We start from the raw sequence: 14,860 nt of genomic DNA on the forward strand, positions 1-14,860 counted from the left end.
AATGTTCCTGATGTAATGGAGTAAAATATCTGAAATGCACATTTTTAGAGTAAAGAGAAAAGAGAAAATGGTCTCCGTTGAAGTATTTACACTCTCCGTAGTCAAGATCAAGTAAAGCAAATGTTGTCGTGGATGTGAATAAAAAAGTAATCTAGTGACGTCAAACACCAGCTTGATGAGAGGTAGCCAAAAAAGCTGGGTAAATAAAGTTGGATATGTGGAACTTATTTTAATTTTGATAGACAAAAAACCTCCAGTGTGGTGGTCTCTGTTTAACTAAAACCAGCCTGATTGATCCCATGCGTGATAAGCCACTGCTGATGTGGTGCATTTCCATAGCAAATCAATTGCTGCTTCTTTGTCAGTGCATTAGTGGCATGGCTTTCCTTTGGCCCTGGGTGGCTACACTCTCAGTCAGAAATACGATTAAGATTTCTTCATATGATTCTTTGGGAAACGTTATATTAGAAACATATTATTATTATTATTATTATTATTATTTACATGAGAAGTAAAAACATGCATATATTATTCAGATTACTCTGATGAACTGCTGCTATTAACACTTTGCTCTGCTTTGGACCATGTGCTCATGTAAAAGTTCATGTCACTCATTTTTTGGGGACACTGGATTTCACAGAGCTACAACTTGTTCCTCCTCTCCCCTCCTCTCTTGAACATAGTTGTTACTCTTAAACTGCTGATTTGGTAACACTGTCAAAAAAGCTGCTAGCAAATGTTGTTGGGAAACTGGACCCCCCTCCTCCATAAATAGATGTTTGTTTCTGCTCTCTGTGTTTGTTTGTGTTGCCTCTTTCTGGATCGGGCCTGCAGGGACCATTTTTCAGAAAAGACAGCAAGGCTTTGGGGAATAGTTAGACTTCCTCTTTTCCACCCCCCCTCCATCACCCCTCTTGTTGAGACACTTCTTTTCTTCTCTTCTCTTCATCAGTTTTACCTAGTTGTTTTCCCCTCTCCTCCATTATTTTATTCTTTTGGGCCTTCTTATACCCTATCCTCTGATTTTTACAGGGCAAAATGTACTGCACATTGTATTTTCTTGCACAGACTGAAAACCCACATATGTTTAAATTCAATATTATATTTTCAAACTTTTATTCCCTCATCTGCCAGTTTCTCTTACCTCTTCTTTCTTTCTCTTGTTTCTGTCCGTGTCTTTTTTGCTAGTCTGAAACACATGAGATGCCTCCACAGTTTCTGCTGCTGCTGCTTTACAGTAAAGCTGTTTGTTTTCCCTGCAGTAGGACTGTCTGCAGAAAGCTGGTGTCCTGGAGTGGCACATCAGTTTGGTCAGTTCGCCCAGCACTCCTTCCTCTCCTCATTCTCCCTCCCTTCCTCTTTCTCTCGCTTCCTCGTTCTCATACTACCCGGCACTTGAAAAAAAGAGAGAAGCCCTGCTTCATGGCTCAGAGAATGAGCTCTGCCTCTCAGCTGCAGACCGAGAGAAGAGAGGAGAGGAGAGGAGAGAGAAGGGGAGAGAGGGAAAAGGAAGGAATAAAGAGGAGAGGAGAAAGGCAGCGACACACTTGCATCTGTTGTGGCACCGTCCTGCAACCGAGAAGCAAATGAGAGAGTGTGAGAGCGGTAGAGAGAGTATGCCAGAGTGAGAGGAGAGAGAGAAAGAGAGGAGATGTCAGACAGCCGTGTCCTTGAGAACTGCACCACAACTCTTTGAAGAGAGCCGGGAGACGGTGTGAGTAACGTGCATCTCAGCGGGACATGTGTGTTTTCTGTGTGTGTGTGTGTTGCATGGTTATACATGTACAGTACTGTGTGTTTGTTTGTTTGTTTGTTTGTTTGTCTCTCTCTCTCTCTGTATATGTGTGTGTGTGTGTGTGTGTGTGTATGTATGTGTGGTGTGTAACCTGCTGCTTGCACGCTGACCTGCCAAGTTCACAGTGAAGGGGGTTTGGCTGCCGATCTTCTCTGCTATTGTCTGCCTGCCTAAGTGTTGCTGACAGGGGATTATGGCAAATACAAAACGCCGTATGGACCAAAGAAACAGAGTGCCAAACTTCATAGACACACGCATGCATGCATGAAGCTCCATGTTGAGAGCTCTGTATGACTGCGGTCATATGTGAATTTGTGTATGTGTTTGTTCAGTGCTAGCATGCACATGTATCTGGTCTATTTTCATCATGAAATCGGCAACATTCTGAACTTTTTAACTGCTCTTTCTGAGCGACAATAGTAAAAGAAATTAGTTCTTTTAAGTATATGTTAGATATTTCCAGTAAAAGTATAAACCACCTGTAACTATGCAGAAAAAGTCCATGGTGAGTCAACATTAATTTCTGTTCTGTGACCTTGGGCCCCAACACATCCTAAAATTACACATTATATGAATAGTAATTAATATAATTTTTACTTATATAACTTATAAGTCTTACTTATAAGTAAGACTAGGAAGGTTAAATACAGTAAGACTTTATAAACTGACAAGAAGCCTGATTACTAACTGATTATCCAACCCAGTATCCTTCAAGTTAAAAGACTAATAAATATAAATATTAATATTAATAAATATTGGCTATCTTCCAAACTTATTTGAATTCAGTTACTGTACTTGAAGTGGTCTTGTGGTTTGGAGGATGTATGTTCAAACCCTGTGAGGTCTCCGGATCAGAGCCAGGCAGTGTGACCCATTGAACTATTTGTAACTAATCATAGGCCACAAGCCACACAGCATGCCATGGAGCCCAGTTGGGTTACACTCATCAAAATATAATGAGAGTCAACATGTCACTCATGTTTCCAAAGGAGTTCTCGAGATGAATGTCGTTACTAAAGACGTGTGCCATTTTATTACATTAAGTGCCAAACAGTTCAGACATCATGAGGTTGGCAGGCAGGTAAAATTCTCCTTCCTCTCACATTAACTGTGAAGTGCAACCAGTTGAAATGCACTGAATTCTCCAGGTAGGATACCATCACGCCCTAATCTAAAAATGCTCTAGTTGCATCATGTCTTATGAAGCAACGTGGATATCACATGTCCAGTATCGTCTACTGTGTTTGATCATTTGTAGGGAGACAAGTGTGACAGAGATCATACTCTTCCCGATATATTTAGATATTAAATTATAGCATACTAAGTGCATAGGTAGCATACCAAAGGATGTATATCATTTCTCTATCTTGCAGCACCAGAAATGAAAAACATACCACAGGATTCATGTTTCCATTCAACATCAGTGCTGTATCATAAATTATATAGATTATTTTAACTCCTTGTTCCTTTAAAGGAAACCCTTGTAAGACTATATATACAGTATATTACTGTCAATGAACTGTTATAACAGTCAATATTACATTTGACAGCCATTGTAAGCTGCTGTCCATCAGCATAAATTATTAATTTAATACCGCTTTTATCTTCCTGTGTTGTTATTAGAGTTTAATTCAAGTAATTCAGCAAGTAGCATATCATGTAATATACTGCGCAGTATAAGTAATATTAAATCCCTTATAGATTTAATGTTCTCCATATGTATTTCTACATATATATTTGAAACACTAAAGTGAAATTCTGAGTGGTATTAGTTTGTTTATTCTTCATGCATGTCCCACATTTTCTTAAACAGTAGAACTGCAGCACAGTATGTTTCTTTCAATTAAGAACGATTGCAGTAAGAATATAGAATAACTACTAGTACTTACATTATATAGGGTGCTTGAAACAGCCACAGGTATTGCACAGGTATTTAACTTTGACCAACTTTTTCTATTGCAAAATACAAGAAAACAAAATGAGAAGGGAACTTTGGTTCTGAAATTGCTATCCAAAGCCTCTATTAATCTTTACATTAGCCTTCACAGGTACCTGTTATTTAAGGTAGGCCACTATAAATGGGTTAGAAGCCTGAAATTCATCCCACAAACTTATATGTTTTATGAATGACAGATCTTTGAAGTAGATAGGTTAAAGATGTGTTTTTTCAGAAAGCTTCATATCATAACTAATGTGCTCTTAGCATCAATGAACTGAGAGGAGTAACAGGCAGAGTTGATGTTGTCCACAGTATATATTTAGACTTTAGAAACTGTCCCCAGGGTGAGCATGTAAGTGTGCAATATGTAGGGAGATTGTGAGTGTGTGAGCATGATGTGCAAATGTCCACGTCTGTGTGTGTGTATGTGCACGCAGTGTGTTTTAGGCAGCTCCAGCCAACCAATTGAGGTCAGCCGCTCAATAATTAAAGCGTGTCACTGGTTAGTGCACGAGCTGGGTCGGCCAATCAGAGAGACTGATGTCAGATCAGAGTGAAAGAAAGTTAGAGTGACTGTTAAAAGAAAGAGAGAATGGGCAGATAAGGAGAGACAGAGCCTGGGACTGAGAGTAAGAGAGATGCAAAGTTTAAAGATTGAGAAATGATATTTGACATTCCTATCAGTTCTTCAGATCCACACTTGAGAGTGAAATGCTGCTGGTCAGTCTTGTGCCGTGTTCTGCCATGTGTGTCCCATTTTGTTTTTACTTGTTGCAGTATAAATCTGACAAAAGAGTTTCCCAGCTACAATGATTTTTCATTTTACTTTATTACAGTATCTGAGGACTGAGCACACCTTACAGCAGTTACCTGAGTAGAAGAATATCAGGTAAGAGGAGCAGTGCTATCACATCATAGCTAACTTTCTGGTTGAATGACCATGACAGAAACCAATTGCAATACTCTGATAATAGCTATTTCATTGGTAAATTAGTTAACAAGCCTGTATTAAGAATAAATAATGTTTATTAATGATCAAAATAGTCTTTGTTTACTATCCCTGTTAATTAAAATTTTATATTTCAGAAATCTAACAGTGCCTTTAAATATTGCTGTTCTTAAATGTGTTCTTAAATATGTTGACAAAGAGGCTTTTAAGAAATTTTTCAAGCATGAATTTGGTTGTAGTTGACCTCATCTAAACTGTGTCACACGATAGGCTCTTAAAAATTTAAATTATGTCATTTGTTATTACTTAACAAATCTTTCAGTAGTATTTTTATTAGCTCTGATTTGTTGTCGTCATCTTTAGTATTGTGAGGTTGACACAAGTCTTTACACAATGGTTTGTACCTGACTTGTACCAGGGACTGGTTTGAACGCGGCACCAGCTGCAGCCTTTCTTTGTGAAATTTCTATGTTCTGTCTGTGTTTGCGTTGGTTTCCTCTGAGACATGTAACACTCCTGCCACTGACCTCAGATGTGGTTTGGACTCTGGTCATTTCATCATGTGCGCTGCCAACTGCTCCTAAATATGTAACATGGGTTCAGTGCAGAACATGAATTTTCCCAGAAGGATTACTGATTCATAATTTAGTTGTTTAGTTTTTTTTTTTTATTTATGATGATCACCAGCCAGTTTCCCTACTTTACCTATCTTGGACATTATGATAGCACTGGCAGAGAGGACACTGTCCACTGACCAGGAGTGGTGGGTATAACCTCTGTGGTAGTGAACCTCTGATGTGAGGTTGTTGCCATTCTTTTGTTAGCTTCCATTTACTTCATTTACACGTTGACTCAGATGAAATCATTTAGTTCGGGCTAGAGAGGTGTGATGGACCCTGAGCACAGCTATCTTACCAGTGGTTCAATTTTACATCATACAGGCTCTGTTGGGTTGCCACTCCAAGCCTCCAAAATGCTGATTCTGCAGCTGCTGGTGGCACAGGTTCAGATAGTGGTCAACAAACTCACAGTGGTTCCCACCAGCAGTAATATCAGCTGCCCAGTGGGGAGTGGAAGTGACATCAAGTAACATCTTAATTAATCTCACATGTTTAGACCTGTTAATTTAGAGGTATAATTATTTGTGGTTGTCTTTACAATGACAGAGTTTGAGCTATGAACTTTGCCAGTTTTGTGAGTGCTGTGTGTCACCTGTCTTGGTGTTGTGTAGTCTGTGTAGAGAATTACAGTTTTTAACATTTTTCCCAGGGTCTGAAGCTACTTTAGTTGCTTTTTGGTAATCAGATTACTGTATATCATTACAATCAACCTCAGATATCGTCTGGAGGTTGTAATCTGATCGTAGACTCAGGCCTGATGTGAGTTTCTATTTAACTGGAAGCATTTCTGGGTGATGTGAGTTCCTATTAATACTCTATGCAGCGGTTGCTGCCTGCCAGCCTGCTTGTACGCACACACACACACACACACACACACACACAGATTGGTAACTAGAGACTTGAGGCTTCTCAAACACTACAGACTGCAGTCCACTTCAGGCCCTGATGATGTCATTAGGGACAGCATACCATTAGTGACATCACCGCAAACAGGAAATGAATTCATGGAGAAAAATACCATCATACCATACCACATAAACATACCTTTCTTTCTTTCTTTCTTTCTTTCTTTCTTTCTTTCTTTCTTTCTTTCTTTCTTCCTAACCTTTATATTTTATGTAATGTTTGTGTTTTTAGTGCTGAACTAATAAAATATGAAGGAGATATACATACCAAGAGATATTTAAAACATGTAAGAGTACAGCTACTCCAGAAAAGGACAGAGGCATTGTTGCTGTTTCAAAGTTTTGGTTTACTTGCTCCTGAACATTTAAATCCAAAAGCATGAAACTGCAACAATGCCCCTGTCTGTTTTTTTTACAATTACAGCTACCATACGGTGCACATAATGCAACATGAGAGACAAACTCTCTCTGACTTCATTTTCCCGTCTTCCTTCTTCCTTCCAATCATTTACATAATTTCAGGTCACTGTAGTTGTCGACTGTCCACTTCCTCATCTGTAGTTTCTTCTTCCTCTCAACCTTTTGTTTGAAGTAGTTGAGTCTGTCCACTGGTGTCTCTGTTCCCTCTAAGCCTTCTGTATTTACTGCTAATCCTTTTTATGCTTCTCCCAGCCAGAAGCCCCAGTGAGATCCTGTAGATTTAGCCAGAGGTTGATCTCATGATTAGTATTCAGCTGTCAGAATATGTCAGTCAACTTTTGGAGGCCCCTCTCATTCCTCACCCTCCCTCCGCCATTTCCCCATTAAAACCTTAATGTACATCTGTGCATTGTAGTGTGTGTGTGCTGCATCAGGATGTATGCAGCCTCATGGTCCTGAAGAGAGCCCTGTGTGCATTAATGTAGATACATACCCACCCTCCTCCTGATTTCCCAGGAAGTCGCCCTCTATCATCTTAAATGACATGAAAAGAGCCAGAGACAGATATATGCATGAATTAATTGGCTTGAATAGGAGTATTTAGAAGCTTAATCCATGGGGATTAACGCAAGCAGCCCTCTCCGAATTTAAGCTTCTGTGCGTTTTCAGCAGAGGATTGTTTCATTTCACTCCATCCTCCTCCTCCTCATCACATGCCACCACCTTTAGTTCTTAGTCAGTGAGCCTCTAAAAAGCTGTCAAGTGTAGGATTAACAATGTAGAATACCACTAGATAGCTAATTGCCCTAATAACCTTTAAAAAATATAATGATGATTTTTATTGTGACATATTGTTTTAACTCCAGCTGGGTAGCTCTTGTTTAGTTGTGTCTTTCTGCTCTCTACACACAAAGACACTGCTGTTATTACAGGATTAGTGCAACCACAAGCTAGATAATAGTCTTTATTATCTGAAAGAAGAGTGACATATTGCAGTGAATTCTGCAGTACTGTGCGTGGTTAGTGCCTGTGTTCACACCTGATATGTACATTTAATAAGCTGTCAAATCAACAATTAGAAGCACTAAGTAGTAACCAGGGGTATGCTCAAAACAATCTGACCTGCTTTGCTTTTGGATGGCAAAAGTGTTTATAGCTGTTCTGGACAATCTGTCCTTGAAGGCATAATGTTGCACTTGTTTGTATGCGTGTAAAAAAATGACAAAAGTAATTGTGCAAAGGCTGAATAAAGAAGCTCAAATCCTGCTTACTTTTCAGCTCCACACACCTGGCCAATCACTGTGTAAAGTGGATGTGAATGTCCTATAGTCAGTTTCAAAAAGTTGCAAAAACTGTCAGATGCAATGTTAGAGAGATGTGTGGGGAGCGGGCATCAGACGCTGTGCAACCACTTAAGTTGATATGATATAGATGCAAGACCTTTATGTGTTTTGTTACATATGGTAGATAGCAAAATAAAGTCAGGCACTGTGTATTCTATGGAAGATTCACCTCTGCTCTGTTTGGCTTTTCTCTGTACTTTGCACTCCTCATCTCCTTCTTGTCCTTCTCTTTCCATCCTCACCCTCCCCCTTTTCTATGCACCTGTCTCTCTCATCACCCATGTCTCTTCTCTCCTCTTCCATTCTCATCTTTTTTCCATATAGTGCTCCTCTATCCTCTTTTTTCTCTCTCCTTCCACCTCTTCCCTCCTTCATTTCTAGGCTTTGCACTGCAAGTCTATGAGATACTGAGCAGATCAATGCCTATAGATTGGCTCATTGGAAGCCATTAGTTATGGGTTTTTATAAAGCTAGTCATTATTGTGCTTAATCTTGCAGAAAATTAAATTTAGAGTTGTGTACAGTGTTTTGGTTAAAAGTTGTTGATTTTTTTCCCCTCTCACTCACTTACCAGCTGCTATTTTTCTCGCCGTTTTTGCATTTATTATTTTGTGTGTGTGTGTGTGTGTGTGTGTGTGTGTGTGTGTGTGTGTGTGTTTGTGAGCGTGTGTATGCGAACCACTAAAAATGAATGTCAACCTACTTAAAGCACGCACTCTCACACACACACACACACACACACACACACACACACACACACACACACACAGAGGTGCATTAGTGTCACTGTTAATAAGCCATCACACATCCTGGTCATGCCAAAAAACCCTTCAAGAAAACTGCCCATACAACAACATGGCTTGGCCACAGTACTGCACACTCACTGCAGTTTTTTTGTTTTCTCGGTGTTGGCAAATTTCTCTATTGTTAGAGCCCCTGCATTCAATGGCTTCAATAACTTAAAAGTGATGGTGGGGTCATTTTTTTTCTCCCCTGCCACTTTGCTTTTGTTTTTCAAAGAGCGTTGTGGCTCTATCCTGGTCCAGTTTTAATTTTCAGAATTGGTCATGAACTCCTGGACACAGCACTACCTCTTTCCCGCTGTGTTTTTTTTGCCTCTACCCTTCCAGACTTCCCCTACCTCATTTCTTTCTCTTCTGCATTTTTACCAGCAAGCCATAACCCAAGACTGGGACAATATATTGTATTTATCCTGCCATAAACCGATGAAATAAAAACTAAATTATTTTGGTCTTCCTCTTATCACTCCTAAACTCCATTTTCCTTACCCCTCTCATTCCCTCTCTGTTCTTCTTTCCTTATTTTGTCTCTTTCATCTCTAATCCCATTCTTTTAACCCTCTCCTTCATGTCTCTCATCACTCTGTCCCTCAGTGTTTCCCTCCCTGTCTCTCCATGCTCCAATTCTCCCACCCCTCTCTTTTACTCTCTTTAACCTCACTACCTCCTCCCCCACCTGCCTCCTTGTCCCTCCCCTTCTTCTCTCAGTCCTCTCCTTCACGTTCTCCTGTCTTTCCTTTTTCCTCTGTCCTCACCGTCCCTCCTGCCTCCCCTCTTGCCACTCTCTTCCTCATCCCTGGTCCTCTTTTCTCCCCGTCCCGAATCCCTCTTTGCCCCTCACACCCACATCCTCTCTAACTAAACAATAGATGCCTTGAGCTCTGAAAGATCACTTCCCATCCCACCCCAACACCATCAACACCACCCACCCTCCTCCTCTCCCACCCCATGATGATATGCAGAGTAGGGCAGCAGCCTTCTTTTGTTTAGCTTAGCGCAAATGAAAATTGCTAATCAATTTTTACCCCCTCTTATTTCATGGCGTGTAGTTCCTGCCCCTCCCCTGCCAGCTGTCATTGTGTGGTTGTGGTGCAGGGCTGAAAGCTTCATTAGCAGGAGGACAGCATGTTTTGCCCCTCAGCGCTGTATTCATGGAATTACTAAAGATAGATAGGACATTGCCTGGTGTTACTCATAGAATTAACACAAATAGATTCTTCGTCTGTGTTACAATCATCTTCTTGGTCAAAAGAGTAGCACAAATTTTGTTTTTATAATAATAAATTATTATTATTGAGGTACTCAGAGCTGCAGTATATCAAAGCTAGCCCCACAGTACTTTTTGAGTTTTTTGCACTTTAACCTTGTCCATTTTAGAGTAATATTATTGAAAGCTACCAAAAATGAATCAGCTGAATAGCCACTCAGGAATACTGGCTTAGACATTGTCCCATTTTATCCATCTGCATTCTGTGGCTGCATATATGTGCTACTGCATTGTTATAAATCATCAGTCTGAGCTATTCAGTACATTCTGGGCGCTGTTGCAGTTAGTGATTAAACTAATGACTTACATGAGATCTCAACTCAACTATCAAGGCTTGCTTTATTTCAGCATTTTAAAATGTTAAACCAAGTCTTAGTGGCCAAGTATTCCTTAACTTTTAGTTCACTTCTATTCTCTCTCAGATTGTCATTCCTTCTGTGCTTTTTCATTCTCTTTCTTGTTCACTCTCTCTGTTTCACTCGCACTCTGTGCTGCCTACGGAATACTTTTATTCTAGAGTACTAAACTATGCAGCATAAAAAATGTTAAAATATCCAGAAAATTAAAGCCTTTCTGTTCTGCAGGAATAGTGAAGCCTTGCCCAGGAGAAATTGCTAGTGTGTATATCCTTGCTATACACAAACGCATATGTAGTCACGCAGGGGACACATCCAGTAATGTAATGGTAAAGGGCCTCCACTGAAGTTACCACTGTTTCATTATATTTTTCCCCAGATGGTGCTTGGCACAATCTACAAAGTTAGTCAAAAGTGACCTTGTTTCCCTAGAGGAGTATGTAAATCCATGTAGGGCAGGTGGACCTATGTGACCATAACCAAGAGGAGAAAAACTCAATGTGGGGGGCACTCTTAGGAAGGAGGTGAGCACAACGTGGCTTGTGCCAGCTCCCCTCACATACACACACACACACACACATTTTTTAGGCTGTGTTCAGATCAACTTTAGAAAAACACAACCCCCACATTCATTTGAATGGGGCCACTCAGGCAACATGAGGGATGCAGGAAATTTGCATATTTGATACTAGATAGCCATAAAATATTGCCAGAAGAGAGGAAATACTCTCACACTAATCTGACACACCAAAGAAAATTTTAGGAGAATGTTCGGACAGTATTTGCAGATGTGACCCTCTCAAACTCTTTCTAGGATCTCTGTTTACATGAGGCAACACATATGTTTTTAATATCAACCATACTGTACGTTGCAAAGAGTCTGCAAGTGTTTGTTCATAAGGGACATCATCTTGTGTTAGGTTGCAAATTTGGCTCCACTCCATTACCAAACTGTCAGCATCATGGCAGGGACAAATAACAGAGAGAAATAAAGAGTTAGGTGCATCCATGTGCAATGTCCCAGTTGATGATGATAAGGGTTGTGCACTTCTCCTGAATGATAATTAAGAATTGGTTTGCATGTAAATTCATTCATCATTAGCACTTTGTTATTTAGAGGCAGCCATGACATAGAATGGTGCTTGCTGGCCAGTTGTGACCGAGCACTTTCAGCCGAGCTGACATTTGCTTCCTCAGCATTAGACCAGGTAAGCTAGATGTGGCTAATGCAGGCATAAAGTGCATAGGTCAGAAGTCACAGGATGGCTAGAAGTAATGGGATGGAATGAGAGAGAGAGAGAGAGTGTGTGTGTTTGGGGCCGTCAGCTGCTCTCTCCTCCGTCTTTCTCTTTGTGCTCTACCAGACCATCACCCTTTTGATGAGAACAGAAATGGTTAGGAAAAAAAGAGAATACAGCAAACTTCAACCCTTCATATTCAGAGGTGTACATGTTTGTGTGTTAGTTTTTGTGTGTGTGTGAAGTATGCCCTACTTTGAGCTGTTTGTCTGTTTGAAACTGATAATCACAGGCTCTTCTGTGATTTGCCACCCTACTGCAAGGAAATATTTCCCACAGCCAGCAAGGGCCAAACTCAAATCAACCAACATTTAACTTTCCTCACATATCAAAAATATTAAAGGATGTTTTTTGGAATCTGGGTCTTCTTGTTGTAAATGTGGTTATCGCTCTTATTGGTTATTATAACATTTTACTTTGAAATTTAAGTGCTGAGTTTTGAGGACACCATGACTTCTCTAAGCAGAGCTTTGCAGTATTGGACTGTCCAACTCAAGCAAGCTAACAACCAGACAGGTTTAAAAATCCCAGGTTTAAATACAAAATCATATACTAAAACACCTTTTTTGAAAACTAAAGGTTATGGCAACAGTGATTTCTGTTAAAATTGTCTTTTGCAAATACACCCTGCATGCGGCCGCAACCATCACAAGTTGAAACAGAAAATACAATTGTGATGGAAAATCTATCGAGTGAGCATGCCACCTCATCAGACAGATTGTTTATCCTCCAGCTTACCATCTTACCTTTTATCAGTGTGAAGCTGTTTTCAAAGCATGGGAATTTTTCAGGAGTTGACACTGTAGTTTGACTCAAGGATGTGCAGCAGCCTTGTTTTCTGAAATCTTGTCAGTGTTGTTCCGCCGCTGCATCTCTGTCTCCACTCTGTCCATAACACCCATTTGAATCTGAAACAAAATTAAACCCTAAAATCCTAATCCATTAGAGGAAATGACTTTTTGATTGGTTTAGGAGCTTGGAGGACAGTGATGCTTTGTAACCGTTTCTCAACACACAGCCTGCTGACCTTAGAGATCTGTGGTCTTGTGATGGTGTCCAAAATCATGAAGCAATTTGAAAATAATTTCAAATTACAAAAGCACTGATTTTGTTAATTTTTTTGTATCTTTGTGTCTGTCTCTGTCTGTCTCATTTTATTTAAACCAACTATCAGATTTTTGCCACAAGCTTAATTTCTATATAACACCACATCAAAATATTGATGACCCTTATGGCTCTTACTTTGCTTTCGTCTTGTTCTTGACCCTAAGTGTTAGTGTCAGGATTTTCCTTTCTCATTATCTCCCTCTCTCTGCTTGTTGACTGTAGTTTTTCCATCTCCTCCTATTAATAGCCCAAGGATTTGTTTGTCACCCCACTCTACAGTGTCTGGTTGCTTCTTGTGCACTATTAATAACACTAGTGAATACAAATATATTGATACCTTCAATCCGGTGATAAGAAGACATGACTGACTTAATTTAATCAGACTCCCTTTTAAATGTCTCTTGGTCACAGAGACCAATGAAGCTGTCTGGTATATGCTTGTATGTGAGTGTGCGTGTGTATGTCGTGGTAATCCAAGGCACTGATGGTGGCTTGTGGCTTTTCTCCTTCGATGAGTATCATGTCCCAGCCTTAGTATTTTCACTGAAACCGGATCATACCCACCAATTACATGAATTAACATATAAGTACCAGTGTCAAGTGCAGAACGTATATAAGTAGAATGGACATTAAGTAATTGAGGTCATCAGGCCTGAATGTCAATTTGCAATGCTTCTTTTAGAGGTCTACCATTAAAGCATAATATTTAATAATGTTGATAGTGACCAAGTACTTTGGACAGGAAACTCAGAGAGATGTTGCATTTCATAAATTACTATTTAAACTATGTGTTTTTATAAAATCATCTAATTTGATTCTTTTTTCCTTCCTTCCGTCAGATTGTTAATCCTGTCAAAACACACTCAAATTTAATTAAGACATTTTGGTTGAAAAGTGGTTGGTTAATTCGAAAAAAAAAATAGAGTGTAGGCCAGTAAACAAAATCTTAGATGTAGAAGTAGAATAAAATAGGGGGATGAAATGTAATTTATTTGTTCACTTTCTCTAAGATTGACTCCAATGTCTCACTTGTTACTGTAACATATGATTCTTCTGTAATGACACATGACTGTATTTTTTCAACCCATTTCCACTGAAAACAAAACATTTTTTTTTTATTACAGTCAGGTTTTTAATTCACCCATAGACATAATTTTTTGTTCTGTATTTTCTTTGATGTGAAGCTGCCCATAAAAATGTATGTGGGTTTCAGTTCTTGTGTAACTATGTACATGTCAAAAGGAAAGCAGGTAAATGAAATAGTTGTAGTAGAAAGATGGCTTCTATTCGCATTACTACATGTGATGCCGTGAAGAGGAGCTCTGTTCTATCTGCCCCTCTATCACTCTACCAGTTACTGATCTGCTGCATGTATACATACACAGTAACCAAGCTTCTACAGTGCATGTAAAGTCATTCCCTGATCACTCCTATGACCTGATTTCTCTGAGTAACCTGGTTACTAAAGTGCATGTAAACACACAGCCATACTGAAGTCAAGTCACAGACAGGGAACCAGTGGATAGCCAGGATTCAAGGAGGCCTTCCACACACAACAACAAAGTGAATCTTTGAGTAAAGTCAAGGGTTACAATCTCCTCCTTATATACAACTACCTGTTATTATGGGATTGAAGTTCCATACTTAATATATGATTAAAAGCTTTGGAACAACTTTGAAAGTTGACCTAAAATTAATTTTTGTTGAAAAACATTTACAGCTTTGTGTATATATATCATTGTGTGCTAAAATCCAGATAAACCACAGCTCATTGGTATTGCAGCATGAGAGCAGGTCATACAGAGTTCTCTCCCCCTCTGTCTTTCTAGGATGCAGTGGACTTGAACTATTTACAGACAAAATTAACTTGGTCTTGCTATTTGCCAATGTGTACTTTTTGGCACCTTCAGAGTCTAGTCAAAGTCCCCCTCAGTCCAGACTGGAATAGTATATATATAGAGAGAGATGCACAGAAATCTAAAGAGAATTAAATGTAGAAACGGGGGGGTGATTGGGGAAAGTAGATTTCTGTGTGTTTTGGTATGCCACAGACAGGCCATT

The 14,860-nt window shown here is 39.5% G+C and overlaps 1 protein-coding gene across 4 annotated transcripts in view; it reads left to right on the top strand.

Moving 5' to 3' along the window:
• Window positions 1-1,338: 1,338 nt before the first annotated feature.
• The window catches only part of esrrga (estrogen-related receptor gamma a), a 141,693-nt gene continuing 128,171 nt past the window's right edge, over window positions 1,339-14,860 (top strand). For all 4 annotated transcript variants that reach the window (XM_018666996.2, XM_051077459.1, XM_051077455.1 and 1 more), the window contains exons 1-2: window positions 1,339-1,712; window positions 4,571-4,623. The gene's annotated coding sequence lies outside the window, so the exon portion shown is untranslated. The remainder of the gene's footprint in view (window positions 1,713-4,570; window positions 4,624-14,860) is intronic.

This window comes from Lates calcarifer, linkage group LG2 (assembly GCF_001640805.2).
Source record: "Lates calcarifer isolate ASB-BC8 linkage group LG2, TLL_Latcal_v3, whole genome shotgun sequence".
NCBI classification, from domain to species: domain Eukaryota; kingdom Metazoa; phylum Chordata; class Actinopteri; family Centropomidae; genus Lates; species Lates calcarifer.